The following is a 12,593-nucleotide window of genomic DNA, read 5'->3' as shown; positions in this document are numbered from 1 at the left end:
GAGAGCAGCGCCCGGCTTTGCATCACGGTGCCCTGTGAGTGCGGGGATGGGCACGGGGAGCCCCCACAGCCTGCTTGGGTGCCCCTGCCTGGGCACATCCATGTCCTCCAAACACCTTTCTTGTGTCCTTCCATCACTCCCCTTGTCCCCTTGCCCCTCCCTGTGTTGACCCCATCCCCAACATCCCCCATCACACCCATCCCCCCATCCCTATCGCCCCACACCAGCTGCCAGCTCCTCCCTGTGGCCTCAGCCCTGTCTGTGTCCCCACAGTGCCCGTGGCTCATGTCACCATCACCTCTGGTCCCCTGTAACACCAGGTGTGTGCAGGTGAAAACGTGACCCTGCGCTGCTTGGTGCAGGTGGGCTCAGCCCCTGTCACCTTCTCCTGGCTGCACAATGGGCAGGAGGTGGCATGGAGTCCCCTCTGGAGCTCAGGAATATCGATGTGCGACATTGGGGCACCTACCAGTGCATGGCCACCAACCAGCTGGGACAGAACCGCGTGTTCCAAACCCCCAGTCCTGAGCTGGCCCTGGAGGTGACACCTGGCTCACCCTGGGTCACAGGCGGGGTCACACAGGGTTGCTGGGGGGTTCAGGTCCCCCATGGCTCAGGGTGACCCTGGTGTGTCCCCCTCCGTCCCCAGCAGTGGCTGTGAATGTCGGCCGGACCCTCCTGTTCCTGCTCCTGCTCCTGGCTGTCATCGGTGGCACTGCAGGGCTGGGTGACATTGGGGTGGGATGGGGACTCTGCAAGGACGGGAAGCCCCCAGAGTGGGGGCAGAGATCAGCAGCACCCAGGGCCCTTGAGCTGGGGGACACTGAGCCTGCAGTGACCTTGGCTGGGGGTCCTGGGGGATTTGGGGGAAATTTGGAGTGTCTTGCTTGGGCTCCACGGGCTTCCCTGGGTGGGCTTTGAGCAACATTGTGGTGCATTGGGAGTTCCTGGAAGGTTTGGGGAGGTCCTGGAGGGCTGTACAAGGATGTTGGAGGATCTTTTTGGATCCTGGGGGAATTTGGGGGGGGCCCTTCCTGCCAGGCTTGGGGTTCTGGGGACTCAGAGGGTTGGGGGCACCAGGGAGGTTGGGGGCACTGTAGGGATGCAGAAGTTCTGGAGGTCTCAGGAGTGCTGAGTGTCTGGGGAGAATCAGGGATTTGGTGGGAATCGGGGCTGCAGTGGGGATTTGGGGGTCGCGTGGGTGGTTGAAACTCTGAGGTCGCAGGAAGGTTCAGGGGTCCCGGTGTCCCCTCGGTCACCCTCTCCCCTTTCCCTTGCAGAAACCAGGAATCTCCAGGACAGGTGAGTGGGGGGCTGGGGCTTTCCCCCTCCCAGACTACTGAGACCCCCCCTCTTATCCCCACAGGATCCCCCCCTGGAGGAGGGGACTGTGCTCAACACCCACGCCGTGGGCACCGAGTGGGCAGTGGGAGAATTCGGGGGGACAAGGACACATCACCCACAGGTGTCACTCCCACCCAGGTCCCCACAACCAGTGTCACTCTCAGGGTCCCCAAGGGTGTCCCCCAGCCCCGCCCCACCTTGGGATCCACAAGTCACCAACGTGGAGCTGTCAGGACCCTACGAGGGACAGTGGAACCCCCGTGACTACGAGAGCCTGCTGTGACACTGGGAGCACTGGGGGCACTGGGGCCACTGGGGGTCCCTGCCCCAGGGCACCCCCCTGTGTCTCCCCCCGGATCCTGTGCTCCCGTGCCCGGGGGGTGGTTGTTGAACAGATCCTTGTGGGATTTGCATGATTTTTGGGGCTCCCTCAGTCCCTTGGGGACAGGAACAAAATGATCAATTGCTGCATTGCCAAACTGGTTCCCTCTCAGCTGCCCCGCAGTGGGGAAGGAGCTGCCGCTCCCTGTTTGTTCCCTCTCAGTGACACCGGCCAAGGGCTCGGGCACCTGTGGCAGTGCCGCCCCGTTACCTCGGGTACCGATCCGGCAGCTGCCGAGCCCCTCGGGCCCACCCCAGCTCAGCCCATCCCCGCCCGGTGCCCAAACCCCGCACCCGGCGCTCCTCGAGCGGCGTCTGAGCCCCGGAGCTGCTGCGGAGCCCCGGCCGGGAGCACCGGGAGGGCGGAGGGGACCGGGGACCCTGGGGAGGAGCCCCCGGTGCTGCGGGAGCGGAGTCCCGGCCTCGGGTCACTGTCGCCGGTCGCGGCTGCCATCGCACAGCGAGAGCCGGGACTGTCCCGGGCTGCGGGGACCGACGGTGTCGGTGTGTCCCGAGGGGGGATTTTGGGGTCTCACCCCGTCCTTTCCAGGACCCCCCGATCCCCCATCCCCCCCCAGCTCCGGGGCTGTTGGGGACGTTGGGGACAGCGCCGCTCGCGCCGGGGGCCGTTGGGGACATCTCGCGACAGCCGCAGCCGCTGCCCACGGCCGGGCCTGGAGACAATCGCGACATCCGTATCGGCCAATGGCGACAGGCGACAGCCGCCCCTGCCCAGGATTCGCCTCCCTCCATCCCGGGGTCCCGGGGTCCCGGGGTCCCGGGTCCCCAACCCCAGCGGGTCCCTTGTCCCCCAAAACGCTCCTGGGGACACCTCGGTCCCCCCTGAGCCCCCGGTCCCTCCCGTCCCCCCCGGGCTCGGCGGAGGCTCCGCAGGAGCTCCGGGGCTCGGAGCCCGCCCGGGGAGCGCCGGGTGCGGGGTCGGGCACCGAGGGGGCACCGGGAGGGGAACCGGGCAGGGCTGGGGAGGCGGGATCCGGGCACCGGAGGAATTTTGGGAGGATTTGGGGAGATTTTAGGGTGATTTGTGGGGTTTGGAGGGCATTTTGAGGTGATTTGGGATTATTTTGGGGACTATTTGGGGGATTTTTGGAGGGTGAGGAAATTAGGAGGGGTTTTGGGGTGATTTTAGGGATTTTGGGGGTGATTCAGAGGTGATTTTAGAGAAGTCTGGCGAAATTTGGGGTAATTTTGGGCAGATTTTTGAGAGTTTGGGGTGATTTGTGGGATTTAGAGGATATTTCGATATTTTGTGCAGAATTTGGAGGATATTGGGGTGATTTAGAATATTTCGGGGACTTTAGGGATGATTTGGGGGAATTTTGGGGCAATTTGGGCATAAGGATTTTGAGGAGTTTGGGGATATTTGGGGTTGATTTTGGGTTGATTTTGGTGGATTTTCTGGGTATTTTTATGGTATTTTGGGGGCCATTTTTATGGGAGTTTTTCATGGGATTTTGGGAGAATTTGGGGGGCATTTGGGAGTCTCACCCCATCCTTTCCTGCAGCCCAAGGGCTGCTCCAGCCCCATCATGCTGCTCCATCATGTCACCAATGTCACTGTCACCACCGGAGCGCTGCCCTCGCTCCGGGACAAACCCCAAAACCATCCAAGTCATCATCAGGGACCTGAACCAGGAGCTCATGCGAGGCTCCCAAAATTTAACATTTTTCCCCCAACATCTACAATTTTTCTCCCCCAAAATCTGCTATCCCCCCCCCCCAAAATCCATTAAATTTTGCCCCAAAATTCGTGATTCTTTGACTGAAGATTCAGGATATTTCCCCCCAAAATTCAGGATATTTCCCCCTAAATTCAGGATTTTTTCATTGAAAAGTCATGGGTTTTTTCCTCCAAAATTTAGGATATTAAAAAAAAAAAAAAAAAAAAAAAACAGGATTTTTTTTGCTTAAACTCTGGGGGTTTTACCCTCCAAAATCTGGGATATTTTCTCTGAAATTCAGGGTATTTTTCCCCAAAATTTGAAAATTTTCCCCCCAAAATCTGGGATATTTTTCCCCTGATCCTGGTCCATGTCCCCAAGAATTCCCAGGGATCGACCCCCAGCCTTGCTCATTATCAGCACCAAGGAATTCCAACATATCCAGGAGGAGGCTCAGCCTCCACAGCAGCTCACGGATCGGCTGCGGATCCTCAAATCCCACCAGGACGTGGCTTTTGTGAGCATCTCCTGATTCCCTGAGCCCCAATTTCCCAAACCCAAATTTCCTGTTCTAAATTTCCCAATCCCAAATTTCCCAATCCCACTTTTCCTGAGCCTGATTTTCCCGATCCTGCTATTCCTGGTCCCGAGTTTCCTGAGCCCGATTTTCCCTATCCCAAATTTCCCAATCTCGATCTTCCCAATCCCAAATTTTCTGATCCAGCTTTTCCTGACCCCGCTTTCCCTGACTCCACTTCCCCTGATCCCACTTTTCTGATCCAAATTTTCTCAATCCCACTTTTCCCAATCCCACTTATACTGATTTTCTGCATCCTGTTGTTCCTGATCCTGATTTTACTGATCCAGGGAATGTCCCGGGATTTCCCTGGGAATGTCACCAGGAACGGCTCTGGGAATGTCCCCAGGAATGCCTCGGGATGTCCCAGGGATGTCCTCAAAATCTCCATGGGCTGTCCTGGGGATATCCCTGGGAATGACCCCCAGGAAGATGCTGGGAATGCCCTGGGCTGTCCCTGCGATGTCCCTGGGCTGTATTATTATTGTTTGTGATTCTCCTTATGTTACAGGAATCATTGAGAGAATTCAGCACTCATTCCTGAAGGAAGGCTCTAACAAAGTTCTTTTTCTGTTATTAATCTCTCTGTACAGCTTTTCACTTCACAGGTCTCAGCAATACAACCTTCTGCACTTTAGATCACACACCCCTCTGCCTGGACCTGCACTGGAAGGTGATGTGAAGGCGGATGCCCTCGCCATGACAGTCACTATACCACAAAAGTCAGGGCAGGCCAAACTTTCTCATGATGTCTACCATCAAAATGCCCGAGCACTGGGAAAACAATTCCATCTGACTTTGCCCCAAGCACGGGATGTAGTGAATCCTTGCTCCCAGTGTCAGCAGACTCTTTCTTTGCCACCAATGTTAGGTACAAACTCACAAGGGTTAAAACCTAATGACATGTGGCAAACAGATGTAACACACTTTTCGAGCTTTGGGACGTTTAAATATGTCCTTGTTTCTCCTGATACCTTTTCTGGATTCACAGTAGCAACAGTACACTAGGGTGAGAAATCCACGGGAATTTGAGGGGAATTTCAGAGGGGAACTGAAAGATTCTAAATGCCTGGAATGCTTTCATTCCTTGGGAATATTGGAGGGGAACTGCAGGATTCCAAATTCCCAACATCTGGAATGCCAGTATTCCATGGGAGTTCCATGGGGAATTTGAGAAGGGAGCTGAAGCATTCGAAATTCCTGATGCCCAGAATGCAGTTATTCCGTAGTTTTGGTGGGAATCTGGGGGGAGAACTGGAGCATTCTAAATTCCCAACACCCAGAATGCTCTTATTCATTGGGAATTTGGGAGGGGAAATGAAGGATTCCAAATTCCCTATGCCCCGAATGCCATTATTTCATGGGAATTTGGGATGAGACCTGCAGGATTCAAAATTCCCAATGTCCAGAAGGCAATTATTCCATAGTTTGGGGGGAATTTTGGATGGGAACTGGAGGATTTGAAATTTCCAATGCCTGGAATGCAATTATTTCATGGGAATTTGGGAAGGGAACTGAAGGATTGAAACTTCCTGATGCCCAGAATGCCGTTTTTCCATGTGAATTTGGGAGGGGAGCTGGAGGATTTGGAATTCCTGGTGTCCAGAATGCAGTCATTCCATTCTACAGTTTTGGTAGGAATATGACATTGGAGCTGGAGGATTCAAACTTTCTGATGCCCAGAATACTGTTAATCCATGGGAATTTGGGAGGGGAATGGGAGGAGTTGAAATTCCTGGCGCCCAGAATACTGTTAATCCATGGGAATTTGGGAGGGGAATGGGAGAATTTGAAATTCCTGACACCCAGAATGCTGTTATTCCGGGAATTTGGTGGGCATTTGGGAGAGGAGTTGGAGGATTTGAAATTCCCAACAGTTTGAATGCCATTATTCCATGGGCATTTCGGAGGGCAGCTGGAGCATTCAAAAATTCCAATGCCTGGAATGCCATTGTTCCATAGTTTTGGGGGGAATTTTTGAGGAGAACTGCAGGGTTTGATGCCTGGAATGCCATTATTCCATGGGAATCTGGAGGGAGAGCTGGAGCATTCAAAATTCCTCATGGCCGGAAAGCCATTATTCCATGGGAATTGGGGGGAGCAGCTGGAGCATTCAAAATTCCCAATGCCTGGAATGCCGTTATTCCATGAGAATTTGGAAGGTAAATGGCAAGATTGAAAATTCCTGACGTCTGTGCCTCTCGTGTGCCTTTACAGCTGCCAGAAGGTGCAATTTTGATCTGTGCTGATCATGCTTGTGCCAAACATGGGCACCAGTGCTTGTGCATTTTGATGGAAAAAAGCATGACTCAGTTTTGCTTGTTCAAAATGTTTGGCAAAGTGTTTGAAAAAACCATTGTAAGTTTGTCGGCTCTCACGTTTCCTTTTGCCATGAATCCTGGAAGCGAGGAATGAGCCCTGATATGAGAGACAAAATATTGGTTAGTTCTGAGTGTCAAAATTGTAGAAAGACATGAAAGCCAACAATATCATTTGTAACATCCTTTAAAACGGATCCTTTTATTCTTTTAACAATACTAGCAACACAAGATAAATCTGTAATTAAATTCAAAAGTTCTGAAAAGAGCTGAAACGCTCTAAACTACTGCAGCCAGTTCAACAATCTGAGGAGAGCCCTCTATTGTAGGGACATCTGACTCCCATGTTTTGGTTGTTTGATTTTGCCATACTATTACTGATTTCTGTGTTTTCCCTGCTCCATCAGTGAGGAGAGTTATAGCACTTAAAGGCTCTTCACTTAGCATGGGTTTTTCTCTAAAACTTAATTTAGCTTGTAACAATTTGTGGCCTGGGTAATGAATAGAACAAACACCTGAATAATTTAGCAATGCAATTTGCAAGTCTAAATTTTGCAAAGCCCAATCAACCCTTTTCACAGGTAAATAAATAATTACAAAATCTTGGCCTGCCATAGTTAGCAATCTCGTTCTGGCTCCAACTATGATTTCAGTTGTCATCTCCATGGTTGTAAAAATTGATTTTTGGAGACCTATAAGGAAGAAAAACCCACTGTGTGATTAACAAAGGATCTTTTTCACAAGTGTTCCATTGAAAAATGAGACCATAAAGTTGCATTTTTTCTCCTAACTGCAAGAAATGCAGTGTCTATTCTACAAGATTCCTTCACTTTTACTTCTAGCTTTACAAGAAAAAAGTAAGATGTGGGAGTCAACCCAACTACGACATAGGGTCAGCTGACTTCACACCAAACAAACCAAGCCTGATCTTCAAGGTCTGGGAAACATTCATCTAAATCAGGGCAGGCCTCAGATCGCCTCCCAAGAGCTTTGGAGTAGTTATGATAATTAGTCCAAGTCCCACTCCCCTACTGGTTACATATGTTCCATATATTGTATGGTTTCTAGAATGTTAATCTCCAAGACTATATACTGTTATCTCTGCCTTGTTTCTGGCCCTTGGAGCTTCTCCCTATGTTGTGTTCTGTTCCTGAGCATAGTTCCCATTTTTATTTCCCATTAAAAGTCATTTCCTTGTTGGGCACTCCATGGTTCCCCCTCCTTCTCTCCTATTTTGCACCACGTTCACCCTGAAGTCAGGGGACCCAAAGGTTTGTCACAGCCACCCTCACTGCGACAGCCATTGCCCGGAGCGCTGTCAGGCAGTGCCGGGATCCCGGCTGTGCTTCTGCTCCCCACAAGTGAGGAATGGCAGCCCCAGGCTCAGAGCCAGGCAGAAAGCCAAGCAAGGGAGAGCAGAGGGAGGGCACCCTTCCAGTCTCTCTGGGGCATGGCTGCAAAACAGCCCCTGCTGCTTCTTCCCCCGCCTGTGTTTGGGCTGTGCTGGTGGCAGAGCCAGCCAAGTTGTGCTCTGTGTTCCAAAGCCTGTTGGGAGCGGGCATGAAAAGCGCTGTGTGCACAGCACAGAGTCCTTAAAGGTGCTGGCAAGAGCATCCTGCAGGAACAGGGCTCTGGTCCCTGGCCAGGAAAAGCCTGGTTTTGGTGCTGTGAGCACAGGCAGGAGCTGAGGCAGGTGAAGAGGCAGCAGGCAGCTTGTGTTTGTAGAGGGCCTGGGGCTGCACGTCTGAACCTGCCCCTGGAAACTCACTTGAGGGAATAGGAGCTAGAGCTGGAGTGCCTGTCCTGAAAGGACCTGAAGTCATTCAGCCTTGCCAGCATTTCTTAAGGGTGTCTTGGTGTTCCCCAGGAAAGCTGCGCATTTGGGGAAACACCTTTGGAGGAAAGGGGCTTGCTTCTCAAGGAAAGTGCCTCACAGGGAGCTCCCAGTGAGGCAGGTGCGAGTGTCCCCCTTTGGCTCTCTGTGCTCCTTTCAGTCCTTGAGGCCCATTGCACTTGGCAGAGGGGCAGGGAGAAGGCAATGAAGAGCAGGTTTGGCATCTGCCTGGACCTGTGGAAATCAACCCAAGCACCTGCAGCAGGTAGTGTTACCCTCTTTGGACAGAGGTGTGAGCAGGAGCATCTCTGTCCAGCCATGAGCCCCAAAGCTCTCTGTGAGAGCTGTGAATTAAAAGGCCTTTACACACACACCTTTCACATCTTTACTCTCTGCTGTGTTTCAACTCCTGGCAATATGCATTTGCCTCCTGCTTGGTGGGAGCTGCTGTGGCCCAGGGCCATCACAGAGCTGGGATGTGTGGGATAGGCAGTGTGGAGAGTCTTGGCTGATCTTGGTGTGTCCCTGCCCTCAGAAAAGGCCTCCCAAAATGTCCTGCTCATAGGGTCTCCCTGTGCATCTTGGAGAGAACAAGGCAGGCATTTCTGGCAGCTGGGCATCAACCAGCCTTAAAATGGGGACGTGTGGGGGAGTGAGCCCAGCTGACACACCCTGAGAGCAGCCCAGTGCTCCTTGTTCCTCTCTGCTGACCCGTGAGCATTTGTCGGCTTTCGGGATGGCCCTGGCTGTGTCAGGGCTGCTCCGTGGACACGAGACAGCCAGTCCTGTCCTGCTGGGTCCCAGCAGTGCCGGGCAGCAGCCCTGCATCCACGTCAGGGTGCTGGCCAAGAGAGGCCCTGGAAGCTGAGGCAGCTGATTTGAAGCTTTTACAGGTACACACGGGATGGCCAGCAGTGTTACCTCAGGATACAGCAGTCCTGAGGAGCATCTCATCAGTCCTGAGCTGCCTGATGCCACCCACTCCTTGTGGCACCAGTTGCTTTCCTGTGGGATGTTCTACCTCCCCCAAGAGTGAAGAGGGAGCTGGAGAAAGAGCTTGCCAGGCTGCTCTGGATCCTTTCCCGGCAGCCCTGGTTGAGTGGAGAAGTCCCAGCTGAGCGCAGATGTGCCCATGGAGCAGCCGTGCACAGGAAGGCTCGCTGGCAAGGATGATCCAGGAACTACAGGCCTGGCAGCCTGGCTTTGCTCCAAGCCAGAGAAGGCCTTGGAGCAGATCCTCCTGAGTGCCATCCCACGGCACATGCAGGGAACCAGGGGCTCTGCTGGAGCCTGGGAAAGCTCTACGGAGGGACGGGCACAGCTGGGGCTCCTGGTGGGGAGTTGAGGGCTTCTGTGGGGGCGTTTAGGGGTGGTTGTTGGGGGGCGTGTTGGGGAAAGAGTTGTCTGGAAGGTGAGAGGTCTGGCCTGGAATTTGAGTCAGTTTGGAGGCAGCATCTGTGCTTTAGCACAGCTTTGGTTATGGAGGGCAGAAAGAATATCTGTGACCATTTGTTTTACTGGTGCTGTTTCTCCTGCAGGGAACAAGAAGGGAGAGTTGTACTTTATTGGCCACTTAGATATCTGTACTGGGGGACGATTAGCCCTTTTGCCATCTACTCATTTGTTCTGGTTACTCTTGTAACACTGAGTGGTCTTTCATTCCTTGACAGTTTTTAGTCCCTAAGAGAATTAGGAGATTATAATCCCTTCTTCAAAATCCATTTGCAAATCAAAGAATGGCCTTCTTTTTGGCTCCGTGTAGTGTTATGTTTTGTAAAGTGACTTCCAGTGGATGATGTTAAGGCAAATGAGTTGCTGCTTTGAGATGGGAATAAACATCCAAACCATTCCCATTCTCTGGCCATGGCTATTAATTGGAGAAGTTTGCAAATTTTGGAACTACTTGAGTTGAGCAATGGGAAGTAAAGCTTTCCTGAAATGAGGATTCTTAAATGCCCTGAGCCCACAGAGCAGGGCAGCATTTGCTGATGTTTCCAGCAGTTCCAAGAGATCCTGTGGGGCTGCCTTAGACACCTGGGCCCAGGGATTCCTTCCAGCCTGGGCCACTTTGGCTGGGCTGGGGGCGGCCCCAGGGCAGGTGGCAGTTGTGCAACGGCCCTGGGTGGCAAGCTGCAGCACAGTCACCGTTGCATGGAATGGAACCCGGTGTCCAAGGGACCTTTGTGACACGTGGGAAATAGAAGCTTGCCCGGGTGCTCAGAACAGCCAACGGGACAGAACAGGACAGAGCAGTGCTGTGAGGAGCTCCTGCACAGCACACTCGTTTCTGTCTCTCCCGGAGCTTTTCCGCAGCGTTATTCCTGCAGCTGAGCTCGAGGCCAGACTGCGGGACTCTGTGACTTGGAGCTTTTCCGAGGCATCTGCCATTCCTGTGGCCAGTGCCATCGACCGTGGGATTTGGCCACCTGAATCACTTAGGAGGAGCCTCCTGTCATTGTGGCAGGAGCCCTCAAGACCAGAGTGCAGGGCTTCCTGTCCTGCAGCCTTCCTGAGGCTTCCCTGTTGCAGGTGCCTTGAGGGCACAACTGCAATTGTTGACTTGACGATATCCCGAGGCATCTCTTTTTAAGGCGTCCTCAAGAACAGACTCTGACATGGCAGCCAGATTCCCCGGCATGTTGAAAGTGTTCAGGGGGAAAAAAAAGAGAAGCCCTGGAGCTGCCGCAGCACAACAGCCTGAAGATCCAGAGCAGATCCAGACACTGCAGGATGGTGAGTAGCAGAGCTGGGCCACAGGGCTGATGGGTACAGCCAGCTTGGCCCCATCCCATCCCATCCCATCCCATCCCATCCCATCCCATCCCATCCCATCCCATCCCCTGGGGAAATGCCCATGGACAGGATGAAACAGGGGCAGGACAGACACCCCACAATGGCTGTGCTCTATCCCCTGGGTCATGCTGGGGCTCTCCCTGCCTGCAAGCGCAGGGCTGGGCTGTGTTCTCCAGGCTCTCCCGCAGCCCCTCAGCTCTGGCTGTGCTCACTCTTTGCCAGATGCAGCCCTGGACAAGAGACAAGAGCAGAAGTCCAGCCGTGGCTGCTTGCACCAAACCCTGAAGGTACCTGCAGCCACCCCCACCTGGGCTGGGCCTGCTGTCCCTGCTCAGCCCAGTACCACGCTTGGAGCATGCCACGGAGCATCCCTGGCTTCCCTGCCCTTTATTCTCCTGCAGGTGTTCCGGAAATTCCTGCGCATCCGACGACGTAGAAAGAGAGGCACCACAGCAGCTGAGGGCACAGCCCAGCCTGACTCAGGGCTGACCGAGCTCCAGGCAGAGCCTGATGTCAGCCCAGATTCGGCTGAGCGCTCACAAAACTCTGAGGCTGCAATGAATGAGGACAGGGCAAAAGCAGACAAGGCAGTGACTGAGGATGTGGCCGTCATAAACACCAACACTGCAGAGACTGAGGACATCTCAAATACTCTCACCAGGCCCACTCTCACTGGGATTCATGCTCCCACTAAGGATTTTTTCGAGGAGAGTGCTGTTCCTTCTCAGCAGCAGGTAAGCAGCCTGGGGCCAGGCCTGGAGGATTGCCAGGATTGTGTGTCCCCTCAAGGCATGGTCAGTGGGCCCCCTCAGCCTTTGAGGCCAGCACAGTGTGGCAGGAAGGGAAGCACTTCTTGGGGGAAGCTGAGGAAGTTGCTCCCTAGGAGAGCACTCAAAATATACCCCATGCCTCCTCCAGGTGCCAGCCATCGTAAGAAACATCCACCAGACTCTACTGTCCCAGGGCACTGTGGATGCCAGGCTGCAAAGGGACATTGTGAGGCTGGCTGAAGCACAGCCTGCTGACGTGGTGCTCACCCTCCTGCGCTGTGCCCCAACATGTGACAGGTACGGGGCCCACGTGCCTGGAGAGCTCAGGGCTCACCAGCCTTTAGGGCCCATGGCCCTGCACAGCCTGTGCTATGGGCTCTGCCAGACAGGCACAGAGGTCCAGGACCCTCGGGCCCTTCTGTTTCCCAAGCCTGCTGCCAATGCTCCCCCCCTGCCCCTCAGGGCACCGGGGCTCTTTCACCTGCACTCCCACAGCTGCACAGGGCAAGGTACTGTGACTGAGATGCCCCTGACACAGAGCTCTGATCCCACAGAGCTGCTGCAATCATATGGAGAACCATTGGCTCGTCACAACCAACAATGGAGAGAGTGCGTCCAACACTGCTCCGTGTAATGGAGGATTGGCCACTGCACAGCGAATGCACCTCTGATGGGGACGACAGGGACGTTTTTGCCCTGGCTGTGAGTTTCTGGGCCCATGCTCACCCCCAGGTCGCCTCTGCAGTAGCTCTCAGTCCTTTTGGTGCCGGAGTCACTGGGCTGAAACCTGGTCTAGGGGCAGGCTCAGGGGGCACCAAGCCTGCTGCCCCTCCTGCATCTGCCCTTGGGCCCTGCCCCATGGATGCCTTGGCACTGAGCGCTGTCTTGGGCTGC

The sequence above is a fragment of the Ammospiza caudacuta genome, chromosome 10 (genome assembly GCF_027887145.1).
Source record: "Ammospiza caudacuta isolate bAmmCau1 chromosome 10, bAmmCau1.pri, whole genome shotgun sequence".
NCBI classification, from domain to species: Eukaryota; Metazoa; Chordata; class Aves; order Passeriformes; family Passerellidae; genus Ammospiza; species Ammospiza caudacuta.
The sequence above is the reverse complement of the archived record's forward strand: the minus strand, read 5'-3'. Positions refer to the sequence as shown.